The 20,807-nt window shown below is 21.1% G+C and overlaps 1 long non-coding RNA gene across 1 annotated transcript in view; it reads right to left on the bottom strand.

Annotated features, from left to right (window-relative positions):
* Positions 1–15,726, bottom strand: part of LOC129608776 (uncharacterized) — a 43,738-nt gene extending 28,012 nt beyond the window's left edge. The window contains exon 1 of the long non-coding RNA XR_008696908.1: positions 15,398–15,726. This is a non-coding gene — a long non-coding RNA (uncharacterized LOC129608776). The remainder of the gene's footprint in view (positions 1–15,397) is intronic.
* Between the last annotated feature and the right edge of the window lie 5,081 nt (positions 15,727–20,807).

Below are 20,807 nucleotides of genomic sequence, written 5' to 3'. Positions count from 1 at the left end.
CAAACATATTTTTATTAAAAATGTAATCGACACCCAGCACATTTGTATAATTAAATGCTTATTTAAATCGCATTTGCCCTAAACAAAAAATGCATAAAACCTAAACCGGAAGTAGAAATCATTTAGAGTACATGCATTCTATATACTGTATCATAAATAAATACAAGCACATGTCCGAAAACTTCATATCATTTGAATAACAGAGATTAAAATTTTGCTTTTTTTCTTGTTTTAAAAATAAAATATTCGCTAGAATAATTTTTACATATACTTTATAATGCAATTGTAATTAAAATATATCACAGGACATTTTATAGAATAAAATAACAAAATAAACAAAATAAACAAGAAAACCAAAAAAAAAACAAAAACTCAAAATTCAAGTACTAATTCTATTATGTTCAAAAAAAAAAAAAAAAACAAAAACCTACTCAAAATAATTGTATAACAAAAATAGAACTTAACTGCAATATTAACAAACAAAAAGGACAAGAAGAAGAAACAAACAACAAAACAAATAAAAGCATACTCCGACCAATACATTTATTAAAAAACAGAAAAACAAAAGAAAAGAGAAAAAAAAAAAGAAAAAGGAAAAAAACAAAGCAAAAATTATTGTTACTGTTGATGTTGTCGCTCTAATTCTGTTTTTTTTTGGTGCTGGCGCTAGTTGTTATTCTTATATATACACAATATTATTAAAGTACATACATGAACATTTGCTCTAAGTGCAGATTGTCAAAAATAAATAAAACAAAAATTAGAAGAAAAACAAAAAATTAAAAAAAAATATGAAATGCAAATAAACAGAATACAAAAAAAAATAAAAAAAAAAGAGAATATTTTTTTTTTTTTTTGTATTATCCTTATTCCGTTATAATTTCTGTTATTTTTTTTTCACATATTTTTTTTTTTATTTTCTTATATTCTTGTTCATTATTCCATTTGTTTGTTTTGCTATATTTTTATTTCATATACAAATTTGTTTTTTTTGTTGTCTTCTGTTTTCCCTGTTTTGTTTTTTTTTTTTTTTTTGTTTTTAATTAAAATGTGACTAATTAAAAGCACAATTCCATTCCAAATGTGTGTTAACTTTAAAGTAACAACCTATTTTATTTTATATATATATATATATATGAAAGGAACATTATAACGGTTTATTTATACAATATTGTATAACGGCACTTGAATAATCACCATTTTTATATTCAAAATGAATACCTACATATGTACATATGTCTATATTATATATTTATAAATATATTTTTTCGAATGACTGTGATGTACACAACATTGAAAGTAAAGTAATGTCATAATAGTGTCTTGCGCACTCACTTACATATTTGTTTTTTTTTTTTTGCGTTATTTTCATCTTATTTGACTTTTGCATTTCATGTCAGTAACAAAACAATACAATAATATTAAAAAACAAAAAAAAAAAAAATAAAGGATAATAATAATGAAAAATAACGCAAAAATAACAAAAAAAAAATGTTAAAACTGAACACAATTTTACCGTTATATACATATATATGAAAAAGAATTTTCATTACAGGAAAACATTAAATAGGAAAGGAAAAAACAACAAAACAAAACAAATGAGAAGAGAAATAACAAGAAGTAAAATGAGCGACAAATAAAAAAAAAAAAATACAACCATTTATGACTAAAAACGAAAATAACGTAACGGTATATAATAATATAAAAATGCTATTCAGCATGCAAAGTTAAAAGCTTTGTTAAATTTAAAGCTTTTCATTTAACTTCCTGTTATATTTTTCCATTTTTTCTTTCTTTCTTTCGTTCTTCTTCTTTTATGCTCATTTCAGTTTTCTTCCTGTTTTTTTTTTTCTTTTGCATTTTATTTGTTTGTTTTTTTTTTTTACCTATTTATCCTTTTTGGTTTAATTTTTTTTTTCTTATATTTTTATTATTTTTTTTTTGTACTTTTATTATTATTTTTGCGGAATTTTAAATAAAAATAATTTATATTCGTTATACATTTGTATACACACCTGTACATATACTATATTATATGCACGAATTTATGATAAATATAAAAATATAAATATATACATATATAAATGTGCATATATATATACATATACTTAAATATGTACGAGCAATTCAAGGATATATTAGTTACATTTTAGGTTAAAAAAAAAGCAAATATCAAGTATATAATATGAAAGCAGAAAAAAAAAACGCAAATAAATTTACAAATATGAATAAAAAAATAAATTGTTATACAAATATATTAATGTATAAATATATATGAATGTATATTTAATGCAACAAAAAAAAACAAATTTATGTTACAAACACATTTGAGTACATTTTTTGATAAAATAATCCTAAAATTTAAATATGTTTGTGTATACATGTATGTAAGACATAATATATATTTATATAAAAGAAATAAAACTAAATTTCACGGTCATACACAAAACAACAACAAAATAAAAAAACAAAAAGAGATAAAAATTTTTTTTCTTTTTGCTTATATATTTATGTATATAGATAAGATTACGAGGCTTTCCCTTTTCTTTAAGAGAAAAAACAAAAAAAAAAAAAAAAGAACCAAAACCCAAAGATCGAATACATTAAAATATAAAATTCAGAATAAATATATATACTAAAATTGATATATACGTACATATATATATATATATATAAATATTATACAACACTTATATATTTTGTTAACCTGAAATATAAATTAACATTATGCCTTCATATTACCCACTTACATAAATACCTAATACATTACTTATTTAAATAACAGGATATTATTTTACTCTTTCACAAAAAAAAAAAACAAAAATTCTAAAATTTTATCTTATGCTGAATTTATATTCAAAATTCTTATACCGTAAATTCAAAATGTTGCAATAGAGTATTCTTATACCGTAAATTCAAAATGTTGTAATTGAAGTAGAAAGAGATTTAGACAGAAAGCATTAAACGCGATTCAAAAATAAATTGTTTAAAAAATATACGAGCAAGTAAGACAAATGATGAAAATTAAGAATGCAACTATCAGATTATCAATGATCGCTATATATAATTTTATTGAAAAAAAATTTCATATGAAATTAATTGAAATATAATTTAATTTTTCAGAATGTTTGCGGCCTAAGAGCGTTTTTATTAACACAAATTTAAAATTTAACAATTTGCAACTGGTTAATCGTCGACTGTTTTCCCTTTATAGTACAATAAATTTGAGACAACAATATTCGTTCTCGTTACGAAATTTAGTTTGAACTGAATTTTTATCAAAAAGAGATCAAATGTAACAAGGCGATTGAGTGATTTTATAAGTGTACTCTTGGAAACGAATTAGTCAACAAAATTTATATTTTGAATATCACTAATCTAAGCGCACATAAAACTCTTCTGATAGCAAAAATATGTTTTTTTATAAAATAAAATACTTTTCGTTAATTCCAATTATCTATATCTGTAAAAATCATATAAAATGCCCATTTTATTTGCATCTTATTTAAATTTACGATAAAAAAAAAACAAATATGGAGCATTGATTTTTATATAAATTAAGCGAAAACTTTCAATTTTCAACCATTATTCAATAATTTCCCAATAGGGAATCATTCCCTATAAAGAGAAGTAATCATACTGAAAAACATAGTAGTTTTCACAGGGATAACTGTGTCACATTTAAAATTGATATCAATTCTGATATATTAAGTGTGTAATATTGTTTATTAAGTGTATAGTTGCTGTTACGCCAAAAAGAGTGTAGTTACTCATTAGCTTGTTAGAATTTAGACGATTGTTAAATTTAGTATATGTTACTCATTTAGCATTTCAATCACAAACTAATTAACAATTTTATACCGTTTTACAGTTTCTAACAAATGCCTTATAAAAAAGACTAATATAAAAAAAATTATGTTTGGTTCGAGAACAACAAAAAAAAAACTTTAAGATAAAACCACAATCATATTTTATTTCATGGTATTAAGAAAAAAGGATCATATTCTACTTAATTTCCAAATTTTTTTGTTCCCTTCTGTTACCTAGACTAAAGTTTTTATTCAAAAAATTATTTTTTATATATAAAAATAAAATTCTAAGAAATTTATTTTCTACGTGATTACAAGTTTAAGTCAAAAATTTTGATTTTACACGTCTTTTTTTTTTTTTTTTTGATCGCATTTTAAAATATAATTTATAAGACGGCTGTAAGCGATTATCATGTTAAACAAAAAAGAAAAATGTTCTTCATTTTTTCCTAGCTTTTCATTATATATACATATAATAATTTTTTTTATTAGCATTCGTATGTACTTAAAGAATATGTACGACGTGCCTTCCAATAAGAATGCATGTAAATTGTACATGTGTTTCTTTTAAAAGTGCTAAGGTTATTTTTTGGTTTTTGTACAAGAAGTCCTTGAAATTTGTTAATCTTGTAGATAATATGGCTTTTACTGGTAGATCAGTTATAAAAGTAATCATAGAATGACGGTTGAATAATAGAAAAAATGTGATGTAAACAAGCTTTAAAGCTATGATTTTTCGTAACTGATAATTTTTCCAACTGTTCTAAACTCTTATACAAAAAAAATTGAAGTAAATAGCCTTTCGGCATATTTCAAATTGATCCGGAGGAATTTATTTTAGTTCATGGCCCAACCTACATAAGCACTTTATTCAAATAAATTTTAATATTATGTCAGCACGTTATCTCAAGACTTAAGACGGATCCACAAAATCTTAACCTTAAGCGGGTCACCATCTCATTATACAGAATTAATGATCCAATATGTCATTCGTCTATAAAGGTAAAAACAAAACAACTCTTTCTTTGTTTTTCCATAATTTTTCTTTGATTAATAAGCACCAATAATTATTAGTCCTATTATCTGAAAAACCTTGAGAGAGTCTTATGTACTTCTTGGAATACACCATTTCCGGGAATCATTTCTTCAACCGTCATTATGCGTCCTGCTGAGCTAGCTATCCTTAATACCCTAAACACGTGCCAGATCTAATGAATACTATCGCAGCACACTACGAGCAAGTTTTCATTCCTTCTCTTTTACTTCTACGCCTCGGTAAAATGCACCCACATCAGTACAAACTATGGTTTTTGGTCCGTTTCTCGAGGATTACATTTTATTAACTTTTTTTTTCTTTTTTTAATTGTTTTCTTTTAAATCATTAGATGGAAAATCATAACAAAATTTATACACCTAATTAAAATTTTGTGTAATCATAAATTCATTGCAGAAGAAAATTGAAATATTTATAAGTACTTAGAGTCAAAATTTGAGAATATAAGTGTTTGATATTTATTTAATTGAGAACTAACATGTTTGATGAAAGAAATTAGCTTTCTTATTTTACTTCTTCACTTAATATTTTATTTCTCTAATATACGTGGTAATTAATTATGAAAATTTTTCTCATATTTTAAACTTCATTTAAAATTTCTTAGATATTCTGGCTTCATTTAAAATTTCTTATGTATAACTAAAATGTATAGTACTATATATGTATGTACTTAAACAAACTCAAAAAAATGTAAAACATACTATAATAAAAACTTAAAATTATTGGAACCTAATACCTTATACTCGTACATCATTATGTATATAATGCATAAAATATTTTCGCGAAAACTTACCTATACCAATCATAAATATATAAAATTTTATATACATCTTAAGCATTCCTTATTCATTCATGATAAATTTAAATTATATACAGAACCGTCGCATTCAAAATATTTCTAAACTTTTCCGTGCCGTGCCTTTTTTCCTTCTACTTTTAAGAATTCAACATATTTTTTCATCATAAATTTATTTTACGTTTAAATCTTTATATGGAAAGCTAATTGAAGTTTTCATTAAAGAAAAGGTTATGTTATAATGAAGTTGACATATTTTATACATACATATGTACATATAGAAAACAGAGAATTTAAAATATGTTCATGTGTTCATAATAAAATATCCTATATAATACATAAGAACAATTTAAGTTCTGTAATATTAAAAGTGTGCTTTTTTAATTTTTTCAACATAAATGTAGACCTACATACACATAAAGTTATACGAGCATGTGTATATGATCATTATTTGAACTTATTAATATGTACATAATTCTGAAGAAAAATATTATCTTGTACATTTTATATGTATACATAAGTATATACATATGTGCAAAAAACAAAAACCAAACAACAAACCTTGTCTCAATTTATCAAAAAAAAAATATTTCAAAAATTTCTTGTGATTTGTTTGCACCGCGAAAATCTATATATACCACACTTAATATAAAAGCATATACATTTATGTGTGCTTTCGTATTAAGTCTATATTAATGTATGGGATGTCTAGAATATGGAGTATAAATTTTATTTAGGTATATTACGTACAGACAGTGCAGCGTAAAAAAAAAAGTTGGAAAAGAAAGGGTAACAAAATAATTCGCAAATCAAATATAAATTTTCAATATGAAAATTAACCTTAACAATCTTAAAGGGGGGCTCCGTATAGGGCGGTATATGGCATTCTTCCCATTTCGTTTTAACTATGCAATTAAAAATTCCATATCAATTCTAAATTGTATACGCCAATTGTATGCTCTAATAACTAGATATTTCGGCCTAACTAGACATATCAAAAATTGTTAACCTAAATAATCTTACGAAGTTCACTTCCTGTCAAAAAGCACCAAATCTAAAGAATACAGATTATATTGCATCTGTGAACCTGTTCATAGTATTTTAATCAAAAAGTTATATTTAGTTATTAGACGACAGTTCTATGTGTATTTAAAATTGAAAAAATCATGAAAAAAATAAATTGAAAATTAGCATTAAAATAGTTCTAGGATAGTTTCTATCTTTTAAGAAGTTGAGTGGTAATTTAACAATATCCATCTCATACCATGTGATCCCTGTTTGTTTACTATACTGTTTGTATATAAATGATTTATATGAAGTTTTATATGCTTATTATATAAGACATTGATATAAATGTTAGGTAATTCTTAAAAGAAAAAAAATTTCTTTATATCCTTATAATGTTATACATATAAAGTTTTCAAGAACATTATAACGTAATATTGTTCAAATGACGCAAAGCTAAATCGATTAAATCAGTTTTTTATTATAATCATATATACCTATATATATATGCAACCATATTAAGTATATATATATATACATGTGTACAGTAATATATTTTTATACAATATAATTTCTGTTCTCATGGTCCTATAGAAAAAAAAACATAATAAATAAAAATAAATATCCAAAATTCTATAGGATTGTGTAATATTTTTGTATAAAATTTTATAAAAAAAAAAACTGAAACAACCTGATAACCTCCATATATTAAAATTAATATTATGTATATATATACATACATGGATATATATGTAATAAGAGAAAAAGTTACAGGGTTGCAAAATTAATTTCGTCTCATACGAATTTTTCTATTAATGTTATATAAATATTTTTAAAATCATGATAGTTTTTTGTACTACCATTAACCTAAATTATAAATCAAAAAATTATTTTGTTAAAAATTTGACATGCCAAAATTATTATGTGAAGTTGGAATAATGGGAAATAAATTATTTTCAAACTATAAGATTTGGAATATATTCCTGAATAGAGGATCAATTTGTATAAGTGAAATAATACATTTAAAGCTATACTGCACAAGCTTCTTGTTCATATAGCAATGAATTCCACCAAATATCACATGTTTAGTATACAACACAATTAATATTATTATTTTTATACGACGCAATAAAACCATTCATGTAAACTAGAAAATTTTAATGAAATTTTTTAACTTCAACAGAGAAGAGGGATATAAGCAAGAGAATATTCGATCACCGAGATATTGTGAGGTTAGAATAAGCTATTGGTGCCTTTAACTATCTTCGTTACTTAGAAATATACCTCCATATTTAGTATTTAAAAAGTATTATACAAACCATTTGTGACTCCTGGCAACTAAAGCAGAATATATATATAAAATGTGCATGGCATTTACCTCCTCATTACTCATAGGTAATTGCCCAATTTCTTATTCACAAAAGGAATTGAAATTTATCTAGTTTATGCAGATTTTATTACCCGGAAAATTATGTATACTGGACAAGAAATTGATCCATTCTCAACAACTCTAAAATTAATTCAAACATTTTAAAATATTTTTTTGTTTTTGATATATATTTCATAATATAGGAGAAGTATTACAAATTTTTCACTTCGAATCCTTTGGTATGTAATATAAGATACGTTATTTTCCGCCAATATGTAGAAAAAAATTTAGCGACCCAAAAAAATTTTAAACAAAGACCCATTTAACAAGTCAGTAAACATTTTATCTTTTACTAAAGTTATATTTTTTTTTCCAAGATTTGATCTTCATTTGAACTTTTAATAACAAATAATTTTAAAAATTATTTAAATAACTAATAAAATACAAAATGAAATATTAAATCTGAACAATGCATGATCACAATCACATATTTTTAATGCTTATAAGAAAACTATCACTCTAATTCACAAAATAAAGAAATTCAAAATATCAAAACTAATTGAGAGTTTTTTTTTGCAAAAATTTTCTGCAAATTAAAAATATGACTATATTAATTAGAATTTAAAATTAAATTTTATTGCAACTTTTTATTTCTTGTAATACCGCAACGACCTAACGATCTTAGCTATATAAATTAATATATGTACAGGGAAGATTTGGTAAATAGGAAAAATTTATATCCAATTTTAAAATTTCAAAATTACTAACTATTACAAATATAATAATTTATTATAAAATAAAAAATAATACTTATCTTAATATTGCGTTCCGTATACAATATATCAAATTAACACATTTTTCTCCTGTATATATATATATATATGTATGATCCAACAGAGTCATTATCTATATCATAAGATTTAATGGTAGAATGACAAAGATCTTACACATGTTCTCTATAGTAAAATAATTTTTTATTTTTTTTTTTCTTGTTTTTTTTTTTTCATCTTTATTCCTAATGATTATAAGTATAACATTCTTTTATCATTTTTGAAATTTGGTATTCCTAATTTTCATATATATAAGAATTACATATACACCTACATTCCATATATGCATGTGTAAAAATAAATAAAGTTTTTCCAAATGGAACTTTTTATCATCTATATACTCATATATTATATTGTATGCAAGAAATAATGTTGAGATTAACAATATAAAGAGAGAACAAAAAAAAAAAAAATTTTTTAAGAGTATAAGGAAAGAAAGAAACAAAAAAATAAAGTTCTATGTCAGATATTGAAAGTTCTATTGTCATAAGGACCAGATTCTATACATACAAACAATAACAAATAAATAAAATGAAACAGAAAAGAAAAAGAAAAAATTAAAATACCTAATGGAAAAAAATATACACATATGTATATGTATGTATGTGTATACATAAAGGAAAAGTGGATTTTCGCTTCTTTTTTCTTCTTTTCTTTTTTTTTTTTCTTATAATTTACAAAGGACTGAAATAATAAATGACAAGAAATGAGCTTTGAAAACCTTAACAAAGTATGTGAGTCGTCATTTGTTATGATTTTTGTTTATATATTTTTTCTTTTCTCTTTGTTGTTTTTGATTCTTTATCAGCTGCAAATAGTATTATTATACGAATGGTGTACGTATACGTACTTAAGTTGACATTCACATCTCTCTTGATGGTCTATTCTCGTTTTTTTTTTCATCTTTTATATTTGTGTAAAATGTTTGACATTTAATATGAAATAGTTTTTTTTTTTTTTTCATCTATATTTGCTTCTTCTTCTTTAAAGATTAAGCTTCTTAGCCCTCTCCTTTCAATCAAAAATATTAAATATATATATATATATATATATATATATAATGAAAAATAGAAGAAAAAAAACACTAAAAAAGGAAGCATAAAACATTTTTTTTTTTGTTCTTTGTTTTGTAAAAATAGTAAAAAGAACGCTCATTTTAAAATTCTAAGAACGTCAAATAAGAAATCTAAGGACTGAATTTTTATATTATTTATTTTTATGAATACATATTATTATTATATAATATATATATTATTATATAAAAATACATATAGGTAATTTATTTATTGTGTATGGGAATTTTTTGGGTTATTAGAAATCTCAAATGGACTATAATATTCTATATAACACTTCAAAATTCAATTAATATACAAATAAAAGAATAATAGAGAAAAAAAATTAATAAAATAAGCTAAATAAAATTAAGATTAAAATATACGATTCTCTTCAAATATCTTTAAACATACAGAAATTGTGTTGCAAAATAAAAAATAAAATATAAAGAGAATAGAGTTTGAGAATCCGAGATATTATAGTATTTCACACTAACTAAAATTAAATTTTAATTCTTTTTACTTAATATTACTATAAATTAAAACTACATTATTACAAATATAATACAATTGACATGTTTTCTGAGTGAAAACTCTATTACTCTTATTTTAATTAATTGTTCTCATTTTCAGTTCAAGCATTAATTATATTCAATATTCAACTTATTTGAAACAAAGAGAATAAGAGAGAACAGATATTTATCAATTTAATATAATAGATGATATTTGGAAATATTATAACAAATAAGAGAAAAAATCTCCAAGATCTATCATTGCTCAAATTTAAATACTCAATTTTAACTCAATTTCAAGATATTATTCTTGAACAGTCGTGGATTTTGCTATTTTTCAAGGATTTTAAATTATTAATTTAAATTAAAAGATTATTTTAAGAGTTTCTAAAATTAAAAGCGAATTTAATTTGGAATTATTTAGAAATATCAGAGAATGTGTTCGGCAGAAATCTGTATATTATTGATTACTGTTAAAAGCAGAATATGTACAGAAAATACAGAATAATAAAATAACGTGTCGCTCTTAATCGAAGAATCCCAATTTCTTATTGAATTTTTTTTTAGAAATTTTCAATATGAAACTACTTGACTTCTAATGTATTTATGGCATACTTGAAATGTACTTAATGTAATCTATTGCCTATATACACTTAAATTAATAATTTCGTGAAATCAACTAATAAATATAAAAAATATTTTATAAAAATTAAAAGATTTGTTAAAAAATCATAATTCAATTTGTTGTGAATATAAAAGGATATTAAGATACTATACATATATGTATGTATGTATGTATAAATAATATAAAATTAGAGAAAAAAAAATTTAAATTTATGCAAGCAAAAAAAAAAATGAATTTCTCAAAATAAATTTTATGTAAACACCCCTCAATACATATACTCTCTATTAAATATATAATCTCATATTATTTTGTTCAATATAAATTTAAAATTCAATCCAATTAAGAATTTTTTTTTTTTCTTGTTTTGCAATCATAGATTTTTTTATTCAAATCAGCAATATTAAAATTTTATCCTTATATGGCTAAGTATATATGTACATATGCATTTACATACGAGTATACGAAATGAGAAAAACTAAATGTCTAAAAAGTTTTTTTTTCAAAATAAATATTTTTTTACTAAATTTTACAAGAGAACGAAAAACAAATTAAAGATTCAAATTGAAAATTTTACCTTTTTTCTGAATACAAAAAAAAAACAAAGTTTTGTGATCTTAAATTAGGAAATTTTTAAAATGATATATAAATGTTTTTTACACATGAAAAAACATATTTTAATATTTTTTTATGCATAAAAATATTACGAAAAAAATATGAAGAAATAAAAAGAAAGTTTTAGCGATTTTAATATTCTTTATGTATTTCAAAGGAAATCTTATATATATTTTTTCTTCTTCCGAACACACACTTATGTCTCTACTGATAATCCTTGAATATTCTCTATATATACATATAAAATAAATTTGGGTCAAACCAATGGTGTTTGTAAAGTAACAAATTTTCGAAATATTTCAAAGATTGCATACATTTAGGATAAGCAATGTATGCAATCCTTGAACCGTCGAATTTAAGGGTTAATTGTGGGAGTTAAGAAAAATATTTAAATATTATATTTTTCAAAAAATAACTTAAGAATGGGTAGACACTTTATTAATATCTTAAAGCTGCTAATATTTCCAAATCAAACAACTTATGGCCTAGAAAAGAACGATATAAAAAATTCTGAAAAAAAAAACTGATTTTAGATAACAGTTAATATTAGTAGCACCATTTTGCTTTTCTGTTACTTAGTTATATTGCGCCGCTGTAGAAAAATCCCGACTCTACTTTCCTACATTAACAAAATTTGAAAAATATTTATGGTTTCTTTAAAACAAGTAATCATAAAATGGCATTTTAAGGCCTTTGAGAAGTTATAACTCTTATTGGTAAAAATTTTCTTGCACAGAAATAAATTTCTAGTAAAGATCTATGCACAATTGAAATATCAACTTTCTATGCTCAAGGGTATAGAAGTTTGGTAAACGGATCAATGGACGAATAGAGAGTGAAACAAATAAGCACTTTTTTCAAAATTTTTTTTGGAAAAATGCTAAAAATAGCAAAGAGCACATAATTTGAAAAGCAAATTTTATTTAAAAAATACCAATGTACATACAATCATACATATATATAAATTTCGATAAGTTTTCAATATTAATTTCAAATGTGCAAACATTAAATATCTTAAAGAATTGAAAAATGTACATAAAAAAACCAAAACAGAAAATAAAACTTGGAAAAATTATTTTTAATTTAAAATGAAAACTTTACTATTTCCGTAATTTTTACTTATTTATACTCTTTTCTTTTTTTTTCAATTAAAAATTTAAGGCGAACTCTATTATATAATATGCACTATATAAAATGCACAAATATATATATATATATATTTTTGAATTCGAAAACAAAGTTATTTTTTTCCAGTCAAAACTTTTTTTAAAAGCCGAAAAACAATTTTGTTTAATAGAAATAATAATATGAACGTGAATTATTCAATTTATCGTTTTAAAATTTTCCAAAGGAAAATAATAAAAAAATTGCAGAAAATTTGTAGCTAAAAGATAAAAATTTTATGTATATTTAAAGTTTGAATTCATATTATTGTTAAAATAGAAATTTCAAACAGTGAGGGTTAACCAAACTCGGATAAATTAACATTCTATTCTATTCTAGTTCGTGGTATTCTATATGATTTACAATTAATTCGAAAATTATTTTCATAAATTTCTACAAAATTCTACTCCAAGAAATTATTTTAAATTGTATATGTTAAAAGTATATCTTAATTCCATAAATTTTAATTTGAATTACACTAAAATTTAATATTTAACACTCGATTAATATCAAATATTAAATTTTAAAAATTGCACCTCAAAATATGCAATTTTTTATATATTTAAATTTTATTTGTTAATTTTCTTTAAAACAAATTGTAATCGTATATTAAAGCAAAAGTTTTATATTCAAATCTAATATAAATACTAGATAAATATTTATTCTATTCACATAATTATAATTTAATATTTACATATATGATTATATTATTAATTAAATACATGCATACATATAAATATGTATGCATGTATTTAATTAATAATATAATCTTGTAACTTTTTGACATTTTCAAATATTCTAATATTTTGTGTAAATAAAATTATTTAAATGATAACCACATTATAGATTTATAAAAAATAAAATATAATATTTAATATTTATAAATATTTTATGATCTTTTGTTTAATGATACATATTGTAATTATACTTTATAATCCACTCTTTTACATATTGTATAAAATTTTATTTAATAACAATAATATATTATTAGTATTACTTAATTATTATTATACGATATTATTTTAATTTTAATTATTAATTGATTTTATCTATTGTATATACAGTTATTAACAAAAAAATATAAGATAGTCAATTATTAAATTTTGTTTTAGAAATAAAAAATTTCTTTTAAGCATCGGTATGCAAAAATTTAGAACCTCTAAATTTATATTTAGATCATTTCACATAAAATACTTTAATTTTAACACAGAAATTAATTAGAATTCAAATACTAATTTAATTTTAAGAATTAATTAAAAGGAATTAACTCTTAAAACTGAATTTGTAAACAAATTTCGAAATCTCCTAATAAATTCTGGAACTATTTGATTATAATTAATTTTCTATAATAATTCTAATTTAAATTTTCTATATTTCGAAGTAATTTTTAACTGTTATAGTTAATAAATTTATAATATAAGCAATTATAAAATAATTATAATATTATAATATAATTAAATTAATAATATAAGCAATTTACATAGCTTAAAAAACTAATTTTTGCTAAGAAATTCAATTGTACATCTTCGAATTTTTTGATCAAATTGATATTTTGTGCAATTATTAAAAAAAATTATTATTACAAATGAGTTTTTGAACTTAAATTGTTAGGCATTTCATATTACGATTTTAATTTAATTACTACATATCATCTAATAAAAGTATAAATAATATCCATATGGCCTGTAATAGAAGGGCAAAACACTTGGTTTTTGTTTTCACTCTTTTCGGCCAAAGTAGACTGTGTCTATTAAAAATACTGTTGTCTAATAAACATTCTGTGTCTCTTATCATTATTATACCATTAAATCACTTAAATTCAAGCATCATAAATCATCAAAACCCTCCCCCATAATTGCAAAATATTAATTAATTTACCACAAGAATACAAAATTTTTTTGGTTATATAACACTTTCTTTACATATAATTTAAATTATTTTGCATATAACATGATAATTTTTCTGAAAAAAAAAATTCAAAATTTAAAAATTCACTGTATATACAATAAAATAATATTTAAATATTAAATATTAAATTACTTAATATATATAATAATATTATTTTTATTTGAACAATATAACTATTATTTTTTTTTTTTATATATACACATATATAGTACGTATATTCATTATATTGTATATATAGAAAAATAACTATTATTAAATTTAAATACTATTTTAAATGCATCACTAACTAAATCAGGATTAATTTTAAATTCTCAATTTCATAGAATTATATATTTAATAATAATAATAAAATAAATAAAATATTATACAATATAATTGTATATATATATATATATTATTGTGTATATATATATAAATATAATATTATATAAAATAATATAAATTTTTCCGATATAAACTAAAAACCCATATTACATAAGAATTTATTATAATTATTTTAATATTTAATTTAAATAAATAAATAAGTATATATATATATATATATATATATATATAGATAAATAAATTTTGTATATTAAAGAACCACAATAATGAGAATAACAGTATATATATATATATATATATATGTATATATATATAAGATAAAACTAATGATTATTACCTTTTGACACCTGATCTTTATATTCATATGCAGCTTAATTTCCGTGTTTTGTTATTTGCTTTTATTTTCTTCTTTTTTCGTTCTTCTTTTTTTTTCCGTATATATTATATTTTTATGTTTATATTTTTAATTTTGATATATATTATAACTATTTATATATATATATATATATATATATGTAAATAAGTATTTGTATTATATTTATATCCAAAAAAATTTGATTTCAATTTATTTTATTTTATTTTGCTTTTTATTTTATTTATTTCGATATATTATATATATATACATAGATTATTGTACTGGTTTGTTTAATACTATACTAATGAATATTTTTTTAATTTTAGAAAATTATTGAAATTTATTTAAAAAAAAAAAATTATTTTTTTTTTTTTTTCAGTTTACTTTTTTATTCACAAATATTTGTGCACACTTTTTTTTATTGAATATAATTGCATACATATATGTATATATATATGTGTGTATGTAATATTGTATTATAATTGCAAATTTATTTCATTAATGTTCATTTAAATATTACGTAATTCACTATATTGATTTTTTTTATTTTTTTATTTATTTTTCATCTTTTGTTAATTAAAAAATTTTGTATCCTTTTTTTTTTGTGTTTTTTATTTTTCTATTTTAATTTCACCTTAATATTTTTTTTTAATTATTTTCATTTAATTTTATTATTTTTTTTAATATTATCATTATTATTTTTGAATATTTTTTTTTATTTTCACTTTTTTCAGCTCCTTTAAGTTTTTTTCTTATTTTCCTTTTCGGTTGTGTTTTAATTTTGTTTCAACTTTAATTTTGAATAAAAATGATTTTTTTAATTATATTTTTCTATTTACTTGTTTGTACAATATAATTACTATTATTTTTTTTTTTTTTGCTTTTATTGTTGTTTTATTTTTATTCTTTTCCTGATTTTTTTTTTTTCATTCAAAATTCAATTCACTTTTCATTATCCTGGAAGGAAAGAAAAAAAATATAAAGAAAAAATTTTCGTATTAAAAATATTTAAACTAGTATATTAAAAATTTTCAGGATATTTCAGGAAATTTCAGGATATTTTAAATATAACAAAAAAAAACAAAATTTTTTTCCGTCTTTGCGGATTGTTTTTCTTTCTTTTCCACTTGTGTTTTTTGATTAAATTGTATTTTAGTTATTTCTTTTTTTTTTATAATTACAAAACTTATGAAAACAAAAAAATTAATTTTTTTTTTTGTTGGGATGGTTGTTAGTTCGGAAAATTCTCTTGCAATTTCTATTATATTGGAAGTGAAAATAAATTTTTTTTTTAACGCGGTTTTTTGTTTTTTTAATTTTTTTTTTGTTACGATATAAACTTCAATTTTTTTTTCAACAAAAAGTACCAAAATCGGTTCATAAGTTTTTCTTATATCAAAAGTGGAAGCAAAAAAAAAATAATAGTGTAAAAAGAAATAAAAAAATGAAATGAAAATATGAAAAATTGGTTAAAAACAAAAAATTATTATAAAATGACGAGGGGGAGGGGTGCCGAATATGAATTTGAATTAATCAACTCTAGGGTATACTTGAAAACAGAATGAAAAAAATAATTTTTTTGAATATTGTTATACTTAAAAATATAAGGCAATTATTACAATATTTTTAATTTTTAATTGAAATAATTAATTTTTTTAAAATTGTACTAGTAAATTTATGAGTAAATGCTCACATAATTTTATACTATGTAATAAACTTTCAATTAGTTTGATTTTTATTTTAAGTGAATATTTTATTTATGTATACGGTCAGAATAAAGTGTAATTCTATGAAATTTATTAAATACGAGTATTTCTTATGTATACATTGCAAATTTATTGTTAATTTTTTTCTGTATAGGTATAAGGTAATAATTCTTGGTCTCGTCAATTGTATAGTCTATCTATATACTTAATGTAACTTATTACACAAAAAAATTTTGTACCAGTAATTTCTACACTACACTAATATTTACTACAGTACCAGTAATTTCTACACTAATATTATCTTCGATATTATCTTTTAAGGAATGGGATTACAATTCTATGCCCATTAAATAAAATCCAAAAATTTTAGGCAAAAAAAAAACATCCCTTGTATATTAAATCGTTAAATCGTTACACAATATTTATTATACAATTTTCGAAAAATAAAATGCACTCACCTTAAAAAATGGCAAAATTTCTTATATCAGGGCTCAGGTATTTTTAGTTTTGCCATTATAGTTTAATTGTAAATTGATTGCATAAGCAACTAAACTATTTAAAATTCATAAATTGCAATCTGTTTATAAAAAATTAGAAATTTTTTGATTGTTTAATTGCATTCTATCATACAATTGCAGATGTGAGCACTTAAATATAGATTTATGGAATACAAATAAGCAATTAAACAGTTGAAAAACTAAAAATCTAATCTGCCTGTGGTATTAAACAAAATTTTCAATTCAAATTATAATATTCATATTACGTTATTAATTTTATATTAAAATCGATTTTCATAAATCATGACGAAAATTTCTTTTTTAAATTTTTACATTTTCATAGTTTTAATTGGTTTTTCATTAATTATCATAATCGTATCCTTCTTAATTTTAAATAAATTTTAATTAAATTAAATAAAGAAATTTAATTTAAATAATTAATGTCATAAATAAGAAAAAATTATTCTGTATATCGTCTTACAATGCATTTGGTAACAAATGTGGGCAGCTTTTTGTGTGTAGACAAATGGGCAACTAAACTAAAACAGTAAAGTAGGTAGCCATGATTAACAATTTATGAATGCAAAAATTATAAATTTTCTTTTTTATAAAAATTGTAAATAATTTCTCATGTACCTACGCGACAACTATACAATACGTGTAAAAAGTTAGTTGGTGAGAGCCATAAATGGAATGGTGAAAAATAAAATGAAAAATTTATATTTCATTTTTCAGTTCTTCTCAACTTTTTACATAATTAGCCCTTTTTTACAAATTAAAATGGCAAAGTAATTCATTTTTATTACGTGCATTTTATTTTTATATTTTTTTAATTATAGTTAAAAAAAAAACTTTTACTACTTTGTATATTAATTGGAAAAATATTTTAAAAATATGAAGTGAATTTTAAATGGATAAGTTTTGCAACATACAACTTGATTTTTAAATGGCTATATAGGTAAATTTTATCATTGTATATGGTAATTAATATTTTTTATATAATAATATTAAATAAAATGCAATGAATTTTTTTTAAGTTTTGCGTTAATATACAAAAATTTAATGAAAATGCTTTATCTTTATTTATACTCATACATTGAAATATTTGAGAAAAAATATTTTTAATTCAAAATTCCATTCTTAAAGTCATCTATTAAAATTTTCATACTTGCATCCGAATATTTGAGGAAAATTAATAAAATTTTTTTATAGAATTTGACAAAAACAAAGTTTTTTACCTGACAATATTTTAGGGACAATTTATGTACATATGTACAAGGGTGTAATGATACAATAGTATTTCTTTTGAAATCCCATATTTCATGACGGATAACATATTTCAATTAATTACTGTCGCCTATATTTTCCTTTCTCTTAAAGAAACAAATAAAAACTGAGTAACAGCTTAAATGTAATCTCAATAATATTTGAATTATTTCCAATACATAAATGTAAAAATTTAATCAAAAAAATTCAAATTCAAAATAAATTAATTTTATAAATTTATTTACCTATGCATATGTACATGTATATATACAAATTATTACACTTTAGCAAAATTTATTACTAACCAAAATTTTCAAACTATGTATACACTAAAGTGATCCTTCATTAAAATTTGTTTTGTTAATTGAAATACAAAAAACAAAAACCCAAAAAAAAACATAAAAATGAAAATAATAAACAAAAACCCAATTTAAATTTTACAAAGTTACAAAAAGGCTAACTATATAAAGAACGTAAATTGTTTAAATAATATCCTTAAAGAATTTCCTTCAAAATATTTAATTAAAGAAACCCAAAAATGAAGCAGTTTAATTGAGATTTTATCAACATAAAATGCATTTCATTAAGAATTTTAGAGAAAAAGAATAAAAAATTTTCTTTTCCATCAAAAATTTTCATATTCTACAAACAAGATATTAAGTATTTAAAATATTTACTACTTTGTATACACACACATACATATAAATTGAGACATAATTATAAATTTTGAATAGAATTCCGTTAACCATTTAATTTATATTATTTGTAATACAAATTGTATAATATATAAAAAACCAATATTCCCACAAACACTATACAATCTAATTGCAAACTTCAATATAAAATTCTTTATACATGATAAAACAATATGCTATTCAAAAATAATATTAAATACACTAAATTGTGATTATAACATTTATAACAGTAGCATTTTACTGTCATAACTACAATTCTTTTGTATTTATAATTGAAAATATATTTTGTATATACTTTTAGATTATTTCATTCAAAATTCAAAGTTCGAAATTTTATAATGAATTGCAGCTCTTATATTGCTTTAAAGTTAGGCCGATACTTCCACCTTTTTGGTTTTGATCATCTAAACCCTCTGGATATTTTGTCCAACTTATTGTGTAGCATTACATTTTGATAAGGTCCTTTGATAAAACAGGGATAACATAGGACTTGTGCTTATGGAGTACATACCACAATAATTGGCCGCAATGATATTAATATTTCGGTAATTAATCTTCAATTTACAATAATTATAATCACACTTTTTGCTAAATTTTACTAGTCGAATTTTTAACAGAATTACATTCCTCCAACATACAGAAATGTAAATAAAATAAAAAATATTTGTAACAAGATGTCAGTCTGTCGAGAAATCAATTTTGATAAAATAATAAAATTGTCACAATGAAATTTTTGGAAAAATCAGAAACCTCTTCCTGGCACTTTATTTATTTTAGATTTTTGACCATATAGCTGACTGATTTTTTTTTAAATCAGTTAGTTTTGAACTTATTCAATCGCAGTTAGGGAAATCCTTATTTAAGGATACGATAAATAAAAATCTTAAAATACTTGTAAATTATTTTCATAAAACGGCAACTCTAATATTTATATAATTTTCTAATCAAATTTATACGCATATTTCTTAAAATGTTTTTGAAATTTTCCTAAACTTTAACTTTGTCATGACAAAATCTCTCTATTCTCTATATATTTTCCGTATATATTTTGCCGTATATTTTTCCCAATATTTACTGACAATTATTTTTATTTGTACAGTGAAATAGTTGTATATATACCTACATAAATATACAGCTAGTATAGTATGCATATATTTGCAAGATTTGTCCAAATTTTATATAAAATTTTAAAATTTCTATAAGATATAATAAAGTATAACAGAAAATA

This window comes from Condylostylus longicornis, unplaced genomic scaffold, assembly GCF_029603195.1.
Source record: "Condylostylus longicornis isolate FDR11 unplaced genomic scaffold, ASM2960319v2 ptg000034l, whole genome shotgun sequence".
Taxonomy (NCBI): domain Eukaryota; kingdom Metazoa; phylum Arthropoda; class Insecta; order Diptera; family Dolichopodidae; genus Condylostylus; species Condylostylus longicornis.
Note: the sequence above shows the minus strand (reverse complement) of the source record. Positions and strands in the feature narration are given on the sequence as shown.